Source organism: Excalfactoria chinensis, chromosome 1, assembly GCF_039878825.1.
Source record: "Excalfactoria chinensis isolate bCotChi1 chromosome 1, bCotChi1.hap2, whole genome shotgun sequence".
NCBI lineage: Eukaryota > Metazoa > Chordata > Aves > Galliformes > Phasianidae > Excalfactoria > Excalfactoria chinensis.
Window position 1 is genome coordinate 137,368,990 of NC_092825.1, and position 17,406 is coordinate 137,386,395.

The window sequence follows — 17,406 nt, forward strand, 5'->3', positions numbered from 1 at the left end:
GTCATGCTAATAAAACCAATACTCACCGTGCTTCTGTTAAAATACACCTGTAGAAAATAGTTGTTCTTCTAACAAATACTTGTTTTTTATCATGATTTTAAAACCTGCTCCACTGAACCTTCACATTCTTTCTTGGTCCTCATCTTCTTTTTGTGGTCTGTAACTTAAAACACTTCTTGTTTTCAAGCCCAATGAAAACAGTTTTCATCCCCTAGCTGCACAAATTCATACATAACATTCTGCTCCCACCTTGTCAAGGGGCTAAAGCAAATCCTGTTTCTGTGCCTCTGGGAGCAGAGTTAATCATCCCTGGCAGCAATGACGTTATCACTTGGCCTCTGGTGGACACCAATGTTTTGCTTTTAGCAGAGTGCACCACCCAGCAGTTATTAATCAAACCTGGTTCCCCAGGGAAGGGTACCCCAGAACATTAGGAGGTCCTACACATGCCCAATTGCAGAAGCACATGGATGTTTTTAGGACTGTAAAAATATTCATAGAAGAGCATGTGTATATGCTCTGAAATCTTTATGGTCCTGGATTGGCATGGAATGAGTCCACGATCAAGTGACTGCTCTCACCTGCCAAAGGATCGGCAACATGCTGTTACAGTGAGCACAGTTTTAAAGAGCTGGGGCTGTTGTCAGCATTCTGTTTTCCCTTCCTGGATTTCACACTGAGCCCAGAAGACAGAACTGTTACAAAGGTATTTCTTTATGTCACAGGCTGTATCCCCTTCCAAGGAGAGAAGGGGCAGCTCTGAACGAACTGAGAACTCCATGTAAATTAAGATATGTTGAGCTTGCAAGCTAAAAATACACTTAAGACAGCCAATAGCATTATTAATAATAAATTCCAACAAATTACCCAGCTCTGGAAAGCTGCATGGCAAATCCAAAAAAGCTCTGGAGGAGAGTGTAGCGAGAGTACCGTCTAATACTATTAACCTCAACCATCTCTTAGGCAGTAAATCCATTCTGACAAACAGATTCCCTGCACGAGCTCCAAGAAACATCACCATCCAGAGATACCTGTATCTCCACACCACTTTCTCCATTTCCATTTTAACTGAGGATACTAAAAAACAGAAAAGATACCTTTGCAGGCCAACTGAAGTATCCATCTAGCCCAATATCCTGTCTCCAACCATGGCCAGGAACCAGATGCCTCCTGAAGAGTACAAAACCTGGGCCAGCAAAGCGTGCACCTCTTACTGATGCATCTGTATCTACCAGATCTCACTGGATTTTTCTTCCATGGATTTGCCTACTCCCTTATTGAATGCTGCCCTATCAGAATGTCTTTCAGCATCACACACATGAAAAGTGGGATACCAAGAGAGAACTGCTTTCCATTTGCTGACAAAAGATTGGCCTCTCTGAAGACGAGAGTTGATATGGAAGAAAACCCATCAAGATTTCAGAGATGCACGCATGTTCTAAAACAGAATGCATTGTTGTGAAGTAAGGTGACTAACAAATAAACAACCCTTAACTAAATCTGTGTTATTACTGCCTTTTTACTGCTCCTGAATGCGTTAAACCTTTTCCTTCCACTTTTAGTGGAACTTTGAGAAGTGCTTTTAAAAACTATCAGCATGGGAAGAAACACCAAGATCCCCTCTGCATCTTCAGATGCATTATCTAAAAGCAATGCTATGTTTGTAATCCAGTGGGGAATCAGAAAGAATAAAGAAAAGCCAAGAGCACATCTGAAAGATCCAAAGTTTGGCACACCGACTGTGCCCTGCCAGACCCTAAGCATTTCACAACAACCTCAGGCACATTTGGGAGGCGACTCATTGCAGTAGGGAAGCGTCTACCACAGGAAAAATAAATAACATGTATATTGTATTTGCTTCTCAAAGGGCTGTCCAGGCAACCTTTAACCAGTGCCCATTTAAACGCAAATATTCAATTTCCCTTTCTCTCTTCATTAGTGGTGTGCATGTACCATACAAACACAGTTGTATTTACTTCCAGAACTAAAGAAATCATCATGAGGTTGAACACATGCAAGCTTTTTACTTCTTACATATCTCATGGGACATACTGCACAGCTGGATTAAATGTACATGTCAGAATACTTTATATCTTACAGCACTTAAAAAGATGGAACTGAGACCTAACTTCAGCGTTACCTATGGAGCATCACACTGTTTCCAAGTGTCTTCAAAAGCAATTCTATTACGTCTTTATAACATAGTTAATGTTTTTATGCCAACATTCAAACAAATGGCAAAGGGTTTAAATAACCTAAGCTGAAACCTTTCACTAAAAGGCATTTCTCAGAGCCTTCCTCATCATGAAGAAATGTTCGTTTCTTCAAAGAATGTTTGCTTGTTTGATTCCATAAGGCACCAAAATTAGGGGGATGAAGGTTCACTCGGTCTCTTCTGAAGATAGTGTTCTGTTGTCAGTGTATCATGAGTTCAGAAAGAGAGGGCTCTTCCTCAAAGATTTGTTTTGCGACTTACAGTAAAGCAACAACAAAGTGCTCTTCTCAAATCACCTGCAAGTTCTGTTTTCCATGAAATCCTGAAAACCTCTACTTTGGTTCATGATTAAAGGAAGCATTTACAACTGGAAGGAGTGAGCATCAAACCCTTGGTTTTTTTTTCTGATCTGATGAAATTGGTGTTTGATCTGCAGCGCTGACCTTTCTTTTCGCCTGAGCGCTGATTAGGAAGTGCTGACCCAATAAAAATAGGTCACATTGATCTTGGACCAAAAAACTCACCAGCTACTGGCACTTCAAGAAAGTTACTTTTTAACCCAGTTTCATTTTAGAAAATAATTCATTTTTTTAAGTAAGTAATGGAAGACAAAGCATTTACAACAATGGGTAGAGAGGATACATGGGAACAAGCTCAGGAAAGTTTATCAGCCTATAGTAACAACACCAGGTAAATTCATACTCGCTTTTCCAGCCATGTGCTAAGTTCAGCCATTTACAACAGTGAAAATGGACACAAACCACTTTCGGATTTGTGAAAGAAAAAACTTTCTCAGGTTGTTGTAAAACCAACTTTAATGTGCAGAGCCTTCCTTTTCATTTCTGCTGGCTTTGGAGCTGAGGTGAGCATGGATGCAGGTAACAGTATTGACTGGGTATGCAGCAACAGTCCAAGGTTATTTGGACAGTCCAAGGTCATAAAGAAAGACCCGCACACAGCCTTGCTTCAAATCAATGGACTGTATATTTTTTTTCCAATATGAAAACAAAAATCACTATTTTAATTCAAATATTTAACACGGAGACAGAGCAATAGGAAAATGTCCCTCCTACTCTCTCTAGGACTTGTCGAAAACTTTTCTGAATGTAACCCAGTATCTCAATGCTTCCGTTGACTGAAAGGTGAAAATATCAGAGAAAGAAGTATTTTAGCAATACTGAAACAATTCCACTTGTATGCTTTATTTTCATATGGTAGAACCATTATATTGTAACTGGAATATCATCATGGGTAAGCACACAGCTCTTTGGGAGTACATTATAAATTGTTTCTTGATTTGGAAGCTGAGAAAGTTCTTTCATCCTAGGGAAACAAGGAATTACAGCATTTTATTTTTCCATTAAAATTTCCACTAAATGCATTTCCCAGAAATGTTTTGATGGAGCACTTTTCCAGCCCTTTGTCTACTATATATCTGCTTACCTGTAACTGCAGAGATTTCTCTCTCCTGCTGGGACTGCTAAGTGCAGCCTGGTGTTGGTGAGCACTTCCAAAGCAATGGATATGCTCATGACACCAAGCGCAAACAACTGGCTTTTGGCAAGAGAATGTTTTCTGCTCAACTTGCAGCACAAGATTTGGACTGTTTAATATGAGTCTCAGCAGTCTTGTCCTTTTCAAAGGTTTAATTTGTTTGTTGTATTTCAAGCTTAGTCCCAAATGGGTATTTGAATGAACATTTGGTTTTGCGTTCTATGGTTTGCATTGCCTTGTGTAACTTCTCTGTTAAACTGTAACGCAAAAAAAAAATCCCTTAAACTTGCACAAGACTCACTTTGATAGGCAGTACTGTTCTTAAAAGCTTTTTTTTTTTTTTTTTTTTTTGGCTTACATAAATCTTTCTGTGTTACAAGGTCAACAAATAGCACAAAAATATTATGGATTTGGTCAAACAAACAACACCAAAAACATCATTGTGAGATAAAACATCGTCTGTTTATGAACATTAAGAAAATGGACTGCTGCGATTTTACTTTAACTTCAGAAAACAAGCCTGCAAAAAAATGACTTCAAAATGATTTCTGTGTCAAATGTACTTAATTTTTATGCAGTATTTGTTTAGCTTGTAAAGGAGAGATTTTATCTCATTTGACCCCCAGCCATGGCACCTGATGTATGAAAAAGAGAAGAACTCCTATCATTTCAAGGACAAAGAAAACGTGACATGAAATATCAAATCAGACTAGAAAAAAATAAAATAAAATGTATGTCTACTAACTTCCTCTCAGTCAGAATTATGCCCTCAAGTAATACTGCGCAACTTTCACATGCTGCAAAGTAATACATCACCAATATTTGGCTTTCACAGAGACTTTCAATCTATTACAGTGTATAGACTCTGGAATACCTTAAAAAACTATTTGTAATGTCCTTCTACACATTTATCCCTTTGTCTATCATCTGAAATAGTAGCAACCATGGTATCACTTTAATGGAACTGAATAGAATTGCCTGTCCGCTACTGAAAAAACATCATAATAGTCTAAGAGAAATGAGAGAGTTTTTGGCTACAGTGGTATTCTAGTTCCACACATTTGGGATGTGTTAGAAACATAGTTCGATCCTTTTACATCTTAAAATGTTTTTGTTTTAAGTTTAACCATTGTAGTTTTGTCATGTTAGATGGAAATCCTCAATTTAAGATCTCCTCCACCCCCCACCCCCCCCTTTTTTAAACTTGATTATTGCCAAGCTTGCTGAGAAAGGAAAAATCTGAAGAACAACCCGCCACAGCGTAAGGCACAGCACAATCTAAATGTCATAACTGAAGCACTGGAGTCAATGCAGGCACATAAATCAAAAAAGCTGAGCATTTTTAAATCAGTAAAGCAGGAACTTGCCTGCTGTTTCTGTTCTGCTCAGTACCTTTTTCAGGTAATTGTTTTTACCTTCCAGATGAAGCATTCCCAAGATGAAAACTACCATACTTACCTTTCCCCTAAGTAAAAAGTTATGTTAACTTTTTAATGTCTGATGACCAAGAAGAATGAGATACAGTTGACTGTCGTTACCAAAGCAACTCATTACTAGTAAGACAGTTTTAATATCCTTTATCTTCAAGAAAATAACCTATACTGATTCCTCTCACAAGAATCCTTAAGTTCATGGATCTATTGCACAGTTTTCCGACAGTACAGCTAACTCCCACCCATATCAATGGAAGCCTTAAAACACCAAGTGCCCGCCATAAAGCCTTAACATCTACAAATATGTTTGCAGGAAACTTATCAGTTTTTATTAAAAATTACAAATCTGACAACCGCGGCGAAGAGCTGAACAAACCACCAATCCCAAAAAGCTCAGCATTAAGCAAAATGAAAGCAAACGATTCAGTTATCTTTATAATCTGATGATTACTGTGGGACTTAACTCTCACGATGATAAGGATCTTACGGATGTCAAAAGGAATTTAATTAAAAGAAAGAAGTAAAAATGTAAAGTACTTGCAGATGGCATGAAGGCTGAAGTCAGAGCAGAAGTTCTGGGTCAGTGAACTCTATGAGGCTCCCCACCTAAGCAAGCTCGCGTGGCTAAATAGCATACTTCTCATAATGAGCTGTGTTTTTTGTAATGATGCAGTCTACCTACAGTGTATCCTTCTCTCCTTTGCAGTGCACCCGTGTAACCACTGAAAGTCTGTGGTTAAATATTGCAAAATCACACCTGGAGCCAACTGTGAGAGTTACAAAAGGATCTCGTGACAGTGAGTACAGTGAATGACAGTATGACATAAGAACTTAAAGAAAGCAAAAAAAAAAATGCAGACGAGGGGGAAAAAAAGCCACACAACAAAAGCAATTAGTAATACACATAGACCATTAGTTTCAAAAAAGACCCTACTAGAGAAGAAAGATACTGTGGGTCCCCCTCATCTCAGAGCAGCAACAGCAGATCTAGATAAGAAGAGTAATGATAGCATTGTCAGCACTACAAAAAGGCCACTAAATACAATTTCTCACATGGAGACTCCTTCCCAGAAACCCAGTGACCAAAAGCTGAAGTCACACGCCAGTCAAGGTCTGTATTCCTGTCCTCAGCTTACCCTTTTGCCTTCTCCGCTTTGGGACTGCAACTCCTTACAAGCAGCCTAGTTCTGCAACTAGGCCTGGCGACAGATCCTCAGGGACATGCTGATCCTCAAGGCCTCCCATGAGAAAGTCAGCAGTCATCTCTTATTTCAAACAGTTTTAAGAGTCTGCAGACTCACACAACCTGTGCTGAGGCACATAAACGTGACCCTGGTGACTGAAAAGCACCATCTCCTCAGTCACCCTCAATGCCAAAGGAGAGATGGGCACCTCTAAAGGCAAAATTCAGGGCATAAAGGTATGGATGTACATCCTGCAGGCTCCACATAGCTGCAGACCACTCTGCAGAAAAATCCCCATAGAGAAAGGCAGTGTGCCAATGCCCTGCTCTGCAAGGGGAGCAGCCATCAGCTTGGGAAGGCAAAAAACTGGCAGAAACAGGCAGTGGTTCTCGGGCTGCAGTCCCTCACCTTTGGTTGTTGGGTCCTGCTCTTCAAGGGAAGGAAGGATAGAAAGTAGGCAAACAACAGGAAGGTGAAAGAGAACCGTATCTCCCATGTTCTACAAGAGTCCAGCCACTCCCAGCTCCATGGATGAAGTCCATGTCTCTGAGATGGATGTAATTCCAGGTGTGGCCCTCCAGCTCCTCCCCCTGAGATGGATGTAGTGGCTTCTTACCACTTCAGACATTTTATACCAAGGATTAAGCTGTTAACGTGTCCCCTGCTGGCATTTCTACTTCAAAGAGCTGCTGCCATGGATTGCAAAGCCTTTGAAAGTAGCCACATCACACAATGTCCTGAGCATTAAATGAGGTCTTAAAAAAAAAAAACAAAAGAGGGGGGAAAGAAAAAAAAAAAAGAAAAAAAGAAGCAGCAAAGGTACTGGCTTCCTAAACATTCCAGGGCAGTCACTTTGAAAGGCCTTCATGTCTTGCTTTTTAGTATTTCCCCTTCCCTATCCTTCAAAATTATCACAATAAAACAATCCAAAGGGGAACTGAAATACACAAGGGAACTGAAAAAAATAACCCGTGAAAAGTTTTTTAACACATGTGCTGTGGCTCCAGGAGAGCACTGCGCCGTGCTGCTGCTGCACGCCTAGCATCTCAATGAGGACTGCAGCTCTGCCATCAGTGGCACCAGCAGCCCACACACAAGTGTCCTCTGGCACAGAAACCTCACCACAGACAAAAGTCTGCTCAAAAACACTGAACGACAAGCTCCTGAGTTCCTTGTGACTGCCTGCCTTACTCCCAGGGCCTCCCATCTGCTCTGTGATGGAGATGGCCTTCAGCCCACCTCCATCAGCCTGAGGGTCTCTGTCTCATAGCACTGGGCCTTGCACTTGCTGGCTACAGTAGGAAAACCAGCACAGTTCTTTTCACAGCAATACAAGGCAAGGTCTGAGCCGTCAATGAATACAGCTGTCAGGAAAACCCCATAATTGTCACCACAACCTTTCAAATAAATAAAATGCACGGCTCTGCTAAAGCCCTGAATCATTAACGGGGCAATACCTGCACATGTGCCAGCTACCCATATGAGAGGGAGGGATAGACAGAGGTGTCTGTTTACAAAGCAGCACAGCTGTAGGAGTGAAATATTTATGTAGCTGTTAATAACAACACCAAAAAAACATCTAGAATTGGGGGGGGCAGGGGAATGGATTAAGGCTAGGCTTAGATATCCTACAGCACAATCACTTCCTCCACCTCAGTGTCAAGCAGTGTCCTGCTGAGAGCCTCCAAGTGAAATTGTTAAAAGCAAAACAAACAAACAAACAAAAACATACAAGTCCACTTATGGAAAGTTTTATTCCAAGGTCTTGAAAATAAGCAGAAATCTTGCCAGTTTGCAACTTAAAGGTTAGGCTAAGTTCAAAACACCGCTCAAAATACGTTCAAAACGCTGTCCCAAATAAATATCGTAGAAAATATTTTGTTTAAAATAATAATTAAGAAAAATCATGGCAGGTTCAGGAAATGGGTGCTGAGGAGTAGGACTTTGAGCCATCTGGTGTACGTACCCAATGCCTGAAAACCACAGTTGGAAAAGCAAAAAAATTCTTAGAAAACCAAGGGGAAAAAAAAAATAAATCCATCTGGATAGGAGAAAATCTTAGATGGGGGAGAAAATTATTTGCTTGGCCTATTTCTTAAAAGCAATCACACCAAAAAAAAAAAACAAAAAACCGACATTGAAAATTTGCCTTCGTGATCCACAGAAAGAGGGGAAAAAAACTGAGCGCTTCGGAGTTCCAACTTCATTCCATAAGCCTTGACAGGAAAAACATTTCTGTATTTTTCCTTGTGTGTTTTCTCTAATTCTGCCTATTGCTCAGACTGCTGTAATCTCTGCAGGAGAAAAGATTTCACCAGCATATGAGCCATTCTATCAGTTGTTGGCTTACAATTCAACGACGTGTGATACTCAAATGATCTTGAAATGGTGTGTAAGATGCACTCGGAAATTCCTAAAACTCACTGATCAAAAACAGGAAAAAAAGAGTGATATAAACCATCTGTTCTAACTTGATCTGTTTCCTTATGTAAGAACTGCACCACAAAACCTCCCCTACTATACCATTACATGTTTAATATTTCAAAATCACAGAAATGAAATATGATGTTTTTATTACACGTACGTGTGTGTGTGTGTGTGTACATCTACACACACACACACACACAATAACAACAAAAAAGAAGGGAAAAAAGAAAGCACCAAGCATGTTTGTGCAGCTCTTTCATTTAACCAGAACAGCCCAGCTCTTCTCACTTACATCGTTGCTGGTACCACAAGCCCACCAGATCCTGGGCCAACCTTATCATTCCAGGAATCCTACAGTCCTCCTGCTAAAGCAGCCAGCTGAACACTGGCATCTCTCAATAGCTTTGGTAAGAACAGCACCAAAGTCCTCCACACTCTTACAATTTCTGTGCATAGCTGTGAGTTATAACATATATTCTTTGTATTAGTTATATATGCCTCTCATCTCCTGTTAGGTGCGCTCGTGAATTTCCACAGTCTCAAACTCCTTTTTTAGTGCACCCAAAACACTGAAATAAGAACTTTACATCCCTTATTTAATGCATTTTATTTACTCACATGGAGATTAAGACATCAGTAAATTCTCGGAAGGCGATGTATGATTTTTAACCTCAAGCACCCTCTACCCCAAACAGAGCTGAAATGTTTGTTTTTAAAGGAGACTTTGGACACCGTATATCAATGACCAACAACTGTCATTGCATTTGCTAGTAATGGATAAGACGATTAGTTTAATTAGTCAAGCAGTTAATTCTACTATTATTTGAGCTAGTTTTCAGCTTTGACACCCTCTTAAAATGAGTTTTATATTCCGCAGGCAGTAATTTCAGCCTGTTTACAGCACTGCTTCACACTAGTTGACCACAACACACTGTGCTAAATATACCAAATTGGTTTCACAATCAAAGGCCGTAAAATGGTTTTAGGAAGCAAACATACTAACAAATTCTAAAGAAGGAAATTATATTCTCATTTGCTACACTCTTGTAAACAGTTGTGTGTTCTTACAGAAAAAAAAGAGGAAAAATCTTTGGGCTTTAAAAAGCATTTGTTCTCTGAAAGATAAAAGAGAATCCTCATAGCCTGAGAAATTTCTAGTAACACTGGAGAATAAGGTGTCATTAATGGTTACTATCTGAAAATTAGACGTGTCACTAATGTTTATGATTTAGGAAACAAAACCACACGTGGAACTAGAAATGAGGAATTCCATTTGAACCCTAAGTCTTTTTCTCACCTCTCAATGGTATAAAATAGTGAACATTCAGAGCTTCTTGCAAATAAATACAGTACAGGTAATTGCTGACATACTGGTGAGCTACAGAGAAGAACATTCGTCCGCAGCAGAGATGACTTAGCAGACTTGAGTGCCTGAAATCCCATGCAATATTAATAGCTACTCTTCTTGCACAAGAAAAAAAATACTTGCAACATATGACTACTGCAAATCTCTGTAAAATGCATGTGTATAAACAGAGAACTTTCATAAACATTCTGTAGACACTACGCTACATGATTAGTAAATATTATCTTAGGAAAATGAAGAAATGAATCCAATGCTGTGTAACTGTTCTTTGAGAGCAGGCAGACACCTCGGCATTAAAGCCAATTCTATACAATGTCACCTCAAATATATGAAAAACTGTAGTTTAAGGTATTTGTCAGAGTCTCAAAATATGAGACAGAAAAGATTTCAGTGCACGTTGTGCATGAAAATAGTTTTATTTGCAAAAAATAACAAAGTAGCTCGCACTCTATGTCTTGCATAAGATTATTTGACTTCTAATTATCAGTCCTTGCTTCACTTGCCTAACCTACTGTGTGCACAAACATTACATTTGAACATCGATAGCAATCAACTGTGAAACGTACATATTCATATTCTATTAATAATAACATTCTACATCCTGACGTGTTTCACTTGTTAGCAGTTGGAAATTCTCGGGAGATACATGCGGCTGCTGTTACTTACACAAGCGCAGCATATTACTGCTTCATAAACTGGAGATGTATCGACATCCCAGCCCCAGGTCTTCAGTGAGCACTGAGCCAAATAATGGGGAATTTGAATTGGCCTCTTCTGAACTAAGTCTGTTGTGAGGAGCTAGGCGATGACATCAGGAGTTTTGTACCTATGCCCTGTACTTCTCCTTGAAGAAGTGGGGGTGAAGGAGATGGGGGAACTGTTGGTCTAGCAGGGCCTATTTAACACAACGCTTTTAAAATTAGCTTAAGTTAAAAGATTTCTTAGATTATTGCACAGTAAAAGGTTCTCATACATAAATCTCTGCTTCTAGACATTGATCTTCATTCCTTCTCAAATCACACACTTAATTTTTCTACCCACATCTTACCTGAACAAAAATATCTCTATATAACGTTCATGGGTATTAGAAGAGAAATAAGATAAGAGCATTTTCTTGCTGTTTCACCATCTGCCAATCTCTTATTTATTTTTAAAGCTATGTACTGTATACACAAACCTGACGCTGCTATAAGCACACCTGAAGACAGCACGCTACGTCAGGTAGCTAACTGGGTAGGATCCTGATAGGTACTGAGATCTGCCAGCATAAATGGCAGTCTAGGAAAGTCCAAGAGGCTTCAGTATGTCACGTCACAGGATGAGGCAACGTCCTCAGACCCTTCCAACAATACAGCAGCAAAGTTTGCTTCCAACATCTAACAAATAATAATAATGAATAATAATACCAATTCCTCAAGCCTTCCACAACTGAAAAGACTTTGCCTAAATAATCATCTTCTCTTCAGAGTGCTTAACATAAATCTTCTCCACTGCTTCCCGAGGCTCCTCCTCACCAAGAAAGTTGATGCGTCTCAGCACAGTGAAATCATTGCTGCGAAAGCCTGCCTGCTCATTAAATTATTCTGCTAGCTGTGTGTCCTCTCATTAAAAATGCACACAGATCAGATAATTGCAGCACACATTAGTAACCCTGTTTTCACATAAAGATCCCGTTTTGTTGCCAAGACAAAGACCTGGAAATGGCAGGGGGAATACTCAGCTGAACTACATTGCCAGAAACTAACAGCTTGCCTTCACGAACACAAGGAATCACTGCACGGCTGAAAAACCCGGGACTTCTGTAATGGAGTGAAATGCTGTAAGCTTACCCTACCGCTTCTTCAAGCCCCAGGCAGACCGTCCCGGCTTTAGTTAAAGCCTCTGATCAGGAATTATTTAGATGAGCCAGTCTAATTCACATAAATCTTCAAACGTATCTGCTATAAACTTCACAGATTTCCAGGTTGACTCATTCTCTTTATTAAGGCTAGGAAGCACTACTAGGCGACAGCACGGCTAAAAATCCAATTAGGGTACAGCACTTCTGAAACACACTGACCTATTTCTGTTATTTGCTCATGTTATTTTTAATACGCATATACTCACTATCTATTCCTGAAGAGAGCTGTTTATGGCATAAATGAAGTCCCTCTAAAAGCGAGTTGGCATAACACCCGCATATTGAGCCCTGACAGCAGGTATTCACCAGGGAAATCTCGCCTGCCCGACTGCCCCAGGCAGCACAGCCGGTATGCAGCGCACTGCAGCAAACTCTCTGAACACTCGACAACAACCGACAGTCCTCCTACCTTGTTCAGCTCCGTCTATTCGGCACGTTTCCAATGTGAACAGAAACATCTGACATCAACAAACAGCCGCGCCTTTCCCATCGCATCATTGTGATGAATGGATGCCACACCAAGCGATTAGCTGTCCTTTTTTTTATTATTATTATTATTATTCCTATTTTTTTTTCTTGCACTCAGAAAGCCCTGAGCCTTATCGGGGGATTTTTCCTCAGATGATGAAGCAAAGACACAGCCTGAACTCTGTTGCTGGAGGACTGCAGCCCTTCCTTCTCCCAGAGCCCTCCCAGCATATGGCAGCCAATCACACCCCGCATCGTCAGCCCTGCCGCTCTCGAACCCACTGGATCGGGGTGATTGACACGGCAGCGCGGCGCTCCCAACGTGGAAAAACAACACGTCCATGCTGATGAGCCAGGAATCTCCCTCGCGCAGGAGAGGGTTTCTGCTGGCGAGGTAAAGCAATACCTCCATGAAGCACCACATGCAGCAGAAGCAAAAAAAAACCTCCCCCTGCATCACAACGACAGCTCGGCGCTGGCTTTGCACGAGGATTTTATAAAGCTTCTGCTGATCATAAACGCATGCACAAACGGTATGACTGAATCTGCAGAACCGCAGCGATGCTGTTTTGTTTGGAAAGGTTTGCCGTGCACCATAAACCAAACAATCTGCCTTTCATTTTGACGTGCAGCAAAACCACACTCCAATTCAGCTTGCAGTGTTCTCACCTAAATACTGCACAATCCCACCGTGCAGCATGCTCATTTAGCAGCATCACACACAGGCAGCATCTTTCAGAACATTTGAAACCAGGTGCTCCAGGTACGGGATGCTCCTTGATGAGGACATGACCTAATGGTGGTGTTTTAATACCCCTGGCAGACAGATCATATGAGCAGCACCTGCACCCCAGTAGGGTGAGCAGCTCACCATTGATGCCCATCAGTACTGAGGCTGTGATACCAGTTGCCATTTTTTGGCTGTGCCCAGTGCAGTTCAGTACGCTTGGGACAAAGGGTCTGGTGTTTTCTCACAAATTTTGCTTTAGTTTTAAACCAAAAGTGCAATGCAGCAAAGGATTATCAAACATGAGTTGCAATTAAGAAAGAATACAAAAAAGGAGCTTAACCGGGAAGTCAATCTTCATCCAAAAAGGGATAAAGATTGCTGTGCAATACTACTTTAGACAGTAGTTAATGTAGTTCAATCCCTTACATAAAAATGTGTAAAATGTATCTAAAATCCCACTGAAAGTTTAAAAATATGAATAGACAAGAGGAAAACAAAGCCCTCATTCAACTGGCAGCTCTGTCCCAAGGCCCCATTGTTTCCTATCGCCTGTTTTGCATATTATAAATGAAGCTTTCCAAAATCCATTACCCTGCCATCCCACAAGCAAAAACTCTCCTTCGGGCTTCATCATTTCCCCTCCAATTTGTCAAGGTCTGCCCCTTCCAGCACTGCAGACCCCCCTACCGCAGCCCCCTGCCGGCTGCCGCTGGTGTCCCCGCCATCTGACCATGACACACTCCTCCTCTCCCTCCCCTCCTCCATTCCAGCAAGTTCAGGCTTCTGCTGGCTCCTGCTGCTGGCTTCTGCCTAGAGACTCCTACAGGGCAGCCCTCCCTCTCTGCTGAATCACCCCCATCATTCCACTCTAATATACAAAAACAGACAAAAATAACCCTAAACAGTTGGTTCCATTAAGCCTCGAGAGACCTGGAGCTGGGTCTCGCTGCTGGCAAGACTGGCAACTCTGTCTACAGTCGAGGTGGCCCGGTGCGTCTCGTTGGGATTTTCCACAGCCTTCTGACTTTGCCAGACTCGAGCTGCCTGTGTTAAAATTTTCCATGCTGGACATCTGCTGCAGGATTTATTTATTTTTCTGCCAAAACGCAGTTTGTCCATTTCTGAGACAGGCTAGACAGAAACACATTGCTCTGCCATTCCTAGAGCCCACTGACCAGAGAAATCTACCCCCTCCCCTCAAAAGGCAGTCCTGAAAATTGGCAGTACTCTCTACTTTTATTTTTCAAGGCTACACCTTTTGCTATTCTTATGAAAATATTTTTCCTATCTGATAAAGCTGTGGGATCTGCCAAAATGGTGCTGATATATCATCGTATTTTTCCTTCTGAGCTCTGCAATGTAAATCCACCACCTCCTCCGAATGGCCGTATGTGGCTGGAAAGGCACCAGCCCCACAGTGCGACTGAGCGTGTAACGGGCTCAAGTTACAGGAGATTAGCAGGATTTCCCCTGTAACTGCTGCTCCCATCTGCCAAAGACCAGACATTGGAAGTGACAGCAGGAAGACAACCTCATCTGTTGCTTTCGTGACCCTTTGGCTCATGTCCCACGGATGTTCAGGAGACAGAGCCTTGAGACAGCACTGCAGTGGGATGTGAGAAAGGTCGAGGGGGACCATAGCATGAAGCTGGGCAGGAGGGAAGAGATGGCAGTCAGAGGAAGGGGAGAAAGAGAAGTGAGAGACTGAGTCTGGAAATCCCGGGTCTGGTTGAGCAAAAAGGTTATAACAAGGAAGCACTAAGTGCCTGAGCTGGATGAGAAGCACAGAGCAGCCAGCACCAAGCACCAGCAGTTCCAGCACAGCCAGTAGATGAAAGATAACACCAAGGCAGGGACAAAACAGTGATGGAGCCTGGTGGCAACAGAGCACCCCAAAGGGTCCAAACAGAAGGATGAGCAGCACAGTCACAACCACTCCACCTACAGAGGAACTAGCCCTGTGTAGTGGAGATGCAGGCCGGTCATGGCTCCCAGCCCAGGCCCAAGAGGTCTGCAGCTCACTCCTCTCCAGAGGCACACACTGCTATGGTCCTCCTTTCCCTATGAACCAATGTGGCAGCGCACACAAAGAATTTCCACAGGTAGTTAGTTTGTTTCTAAGAAGCTTGCAACTTAACTGCAAAAAGGAAGTTAAATAAATCCAGACAAGTTGGCTGCAGGCTCAGGTCTTCAGGTGAAGTCAAAGAGTGGTTCAGGTTCTCCAAAGTCTTACACCTAGGCTGCTAGAATTACATATGCAAAACCAATGGCCACGTGCTCGCCTGGATTCTTGTGTGGATGATTACATTCTAGTTCTTCCCTTGTCAAGGGATCAGAAGCCTCTCAAATCACACACTGTATCAGCCCCTCAGCCAGCTTCCATCAGAAAGCTCAAGAGAAAATATGTAATCTTCCTTAAAAATGGTGTTTGAATAGCATGCAGCAAGTCATGAGTTCAAGGGTTGGAGACAAAATAATGTATATTTAAAAGTACGGTCTTCTGCACATTGAACAAAGAGTTCCAGAGTGATTGATCTGAATTTGAGATGTAGCCATCCAATCATGCATTTTTCACATCAGTTACAATTAAAAAGGACAGGATTTCAATTTTCAGATCTACATTTGCAACTGCATTATATATTTAATTGCAATATGACAGAAATCATAGAGAAGCAAAGAAGTTCTGATGTCAAACTCGAAAAAGATGAACAAATACAGGTACATTCTGAACAAAGAAAATACCATCTGCTCTGTTTCACAGTCTCCTGTACTTAATGATTCAATGTAAACACACTCACTGCTAAAGGCGACTCTTACAACTTTCTGAAGGGTACAGATATAGCAACCCCAGAAAACTGGACTGTTTTGGAAGTAATAAAGTTGTAGTAAAATGGATCAAGCAAAAAAAAAACAAAACATGCTTTATTTTTGCTTTTTGGCTCTTCAGTGATAGATGTTAGAGCTAATACCAAAAACCAACAAAACTTGATTTAAGCAGAGTTATGCAAAAAGAGTAGACTATAGATACTGCTAACATTTAACATGACAAGTAACTTATGTGATACTGAGTACAGCACAAAGAAGATCTTGAGCTGAGAGTAGATGACCTACAGCAATGGTGACATTTTGGTAAGTTCAGCAATGGCAGGAACAACTTCAAAACTTCCTTGTGTCAGTAACAGACTCTTCCCACAACAGCTAGCACCAGCAAAATTCCACCTTCGTAGCTATGATCTGAATGACAGCAGAAAAGAAAATTCAAGGCAGCTGCCATGAGTTTAAATCTAGACACCTAGACCTATTCACAGGCAATGTCACTGATGCCAGTCTTTGCAAAATACCTCACTATTTCCGAGGCACTGGAGCTGAAGTGATGGCAGGAATCACAGTAAGTTACAAAAATAAAATCTCTAGTACTGCCAAAACTGAAGTTAGTGTCAAGAAGCAAGTATGCTTCCAAAAGGACACTGCTAGGTCAATTATTACTATTATTTTCTAAATATGCTTATTATAAGAACTTAGAGTCCAGAATTTCAACTGCTTTAATTTTCAAGTACCCAGATTTCCCAACATCTCCCTAACCCAGAAAACCTTGAAATGGGTTGTACACAGACAGGAAAACAGATTGTTCTAGTCTTACCATCTACACTGAAAGAAATATGAAACAGTAAGATATCACATAAGCAAGCACATATTCAAGTCAGAGGTTAGGATTCACCTTACCAAACTTGAGAGGGCTTCTGGAGGCCTTCCAAATCCCATCTTTCCTCCTGCTGGTTGTGCAGGGAATTTAAGCCATGTCTAAACTGTGAGATCCAAATGCATGGATTCAGGCATGTACTCTGGCTGTATCCCGACTTTATTCTGGGATGACACCAATTCCACATCAGCACGAAAGCTGAGTATACATGCACGTTTCCCTCCTGTGGTGGTTGTGGTTGGGAAGGGTAATGAACGTGCCAGACAGAAGAGAGCTGCAGAACACCGCAGCCAGGTTTTATAGCTGAATGATTGAGAGACATAGCCCGGGTGCACCAGAGGGCTGAGCTGCCTCTGAATGTAGCCTTATGCACTTGGCTTGAAATATACATGACCAAATATAAACAACCACATCTCCATGAGTCACTCTACTCCTCCTTACTCTTTATAGTCACTGAAGAGAAATAGGCATTTGTAGGCTGTGATTCAT

At 41.4% G+C, this 17,406-nt stretch overlaps 1 protein-coding gene across 15 annotated transcripts in view; it reads right to left on the minus strand.

The window, feature by feature from the left end:
- Nucleotides 1-17,406, minus strand: part of MBNL2 (muscleblind like splicing regulator 2) — a 104,758-nt gene that overhangs the window by 76,936 nt on the left and 10,416 nt on the right. For 4 of the 15 annotated variants that reach the window (XM_072348620.1, XM_072348567.1, XM_072348583.1 and 1 more), the window contains exon 1: nt 12,429-12,684. The exons of 9 other annotated variants lie outside the window; for them this stretch is intronic. The gene's annotated coding sequence lies outside the window, so the exon portion shown is untranslated. Of the gene's footprint in view, nt 1-12,428; nt 12,702-17,406 lie in introns of those variants that run through there. 2 more of the 15 variants (XM_072348556.1, XM_072348540.1) reach the window with 2 other exon arrangements.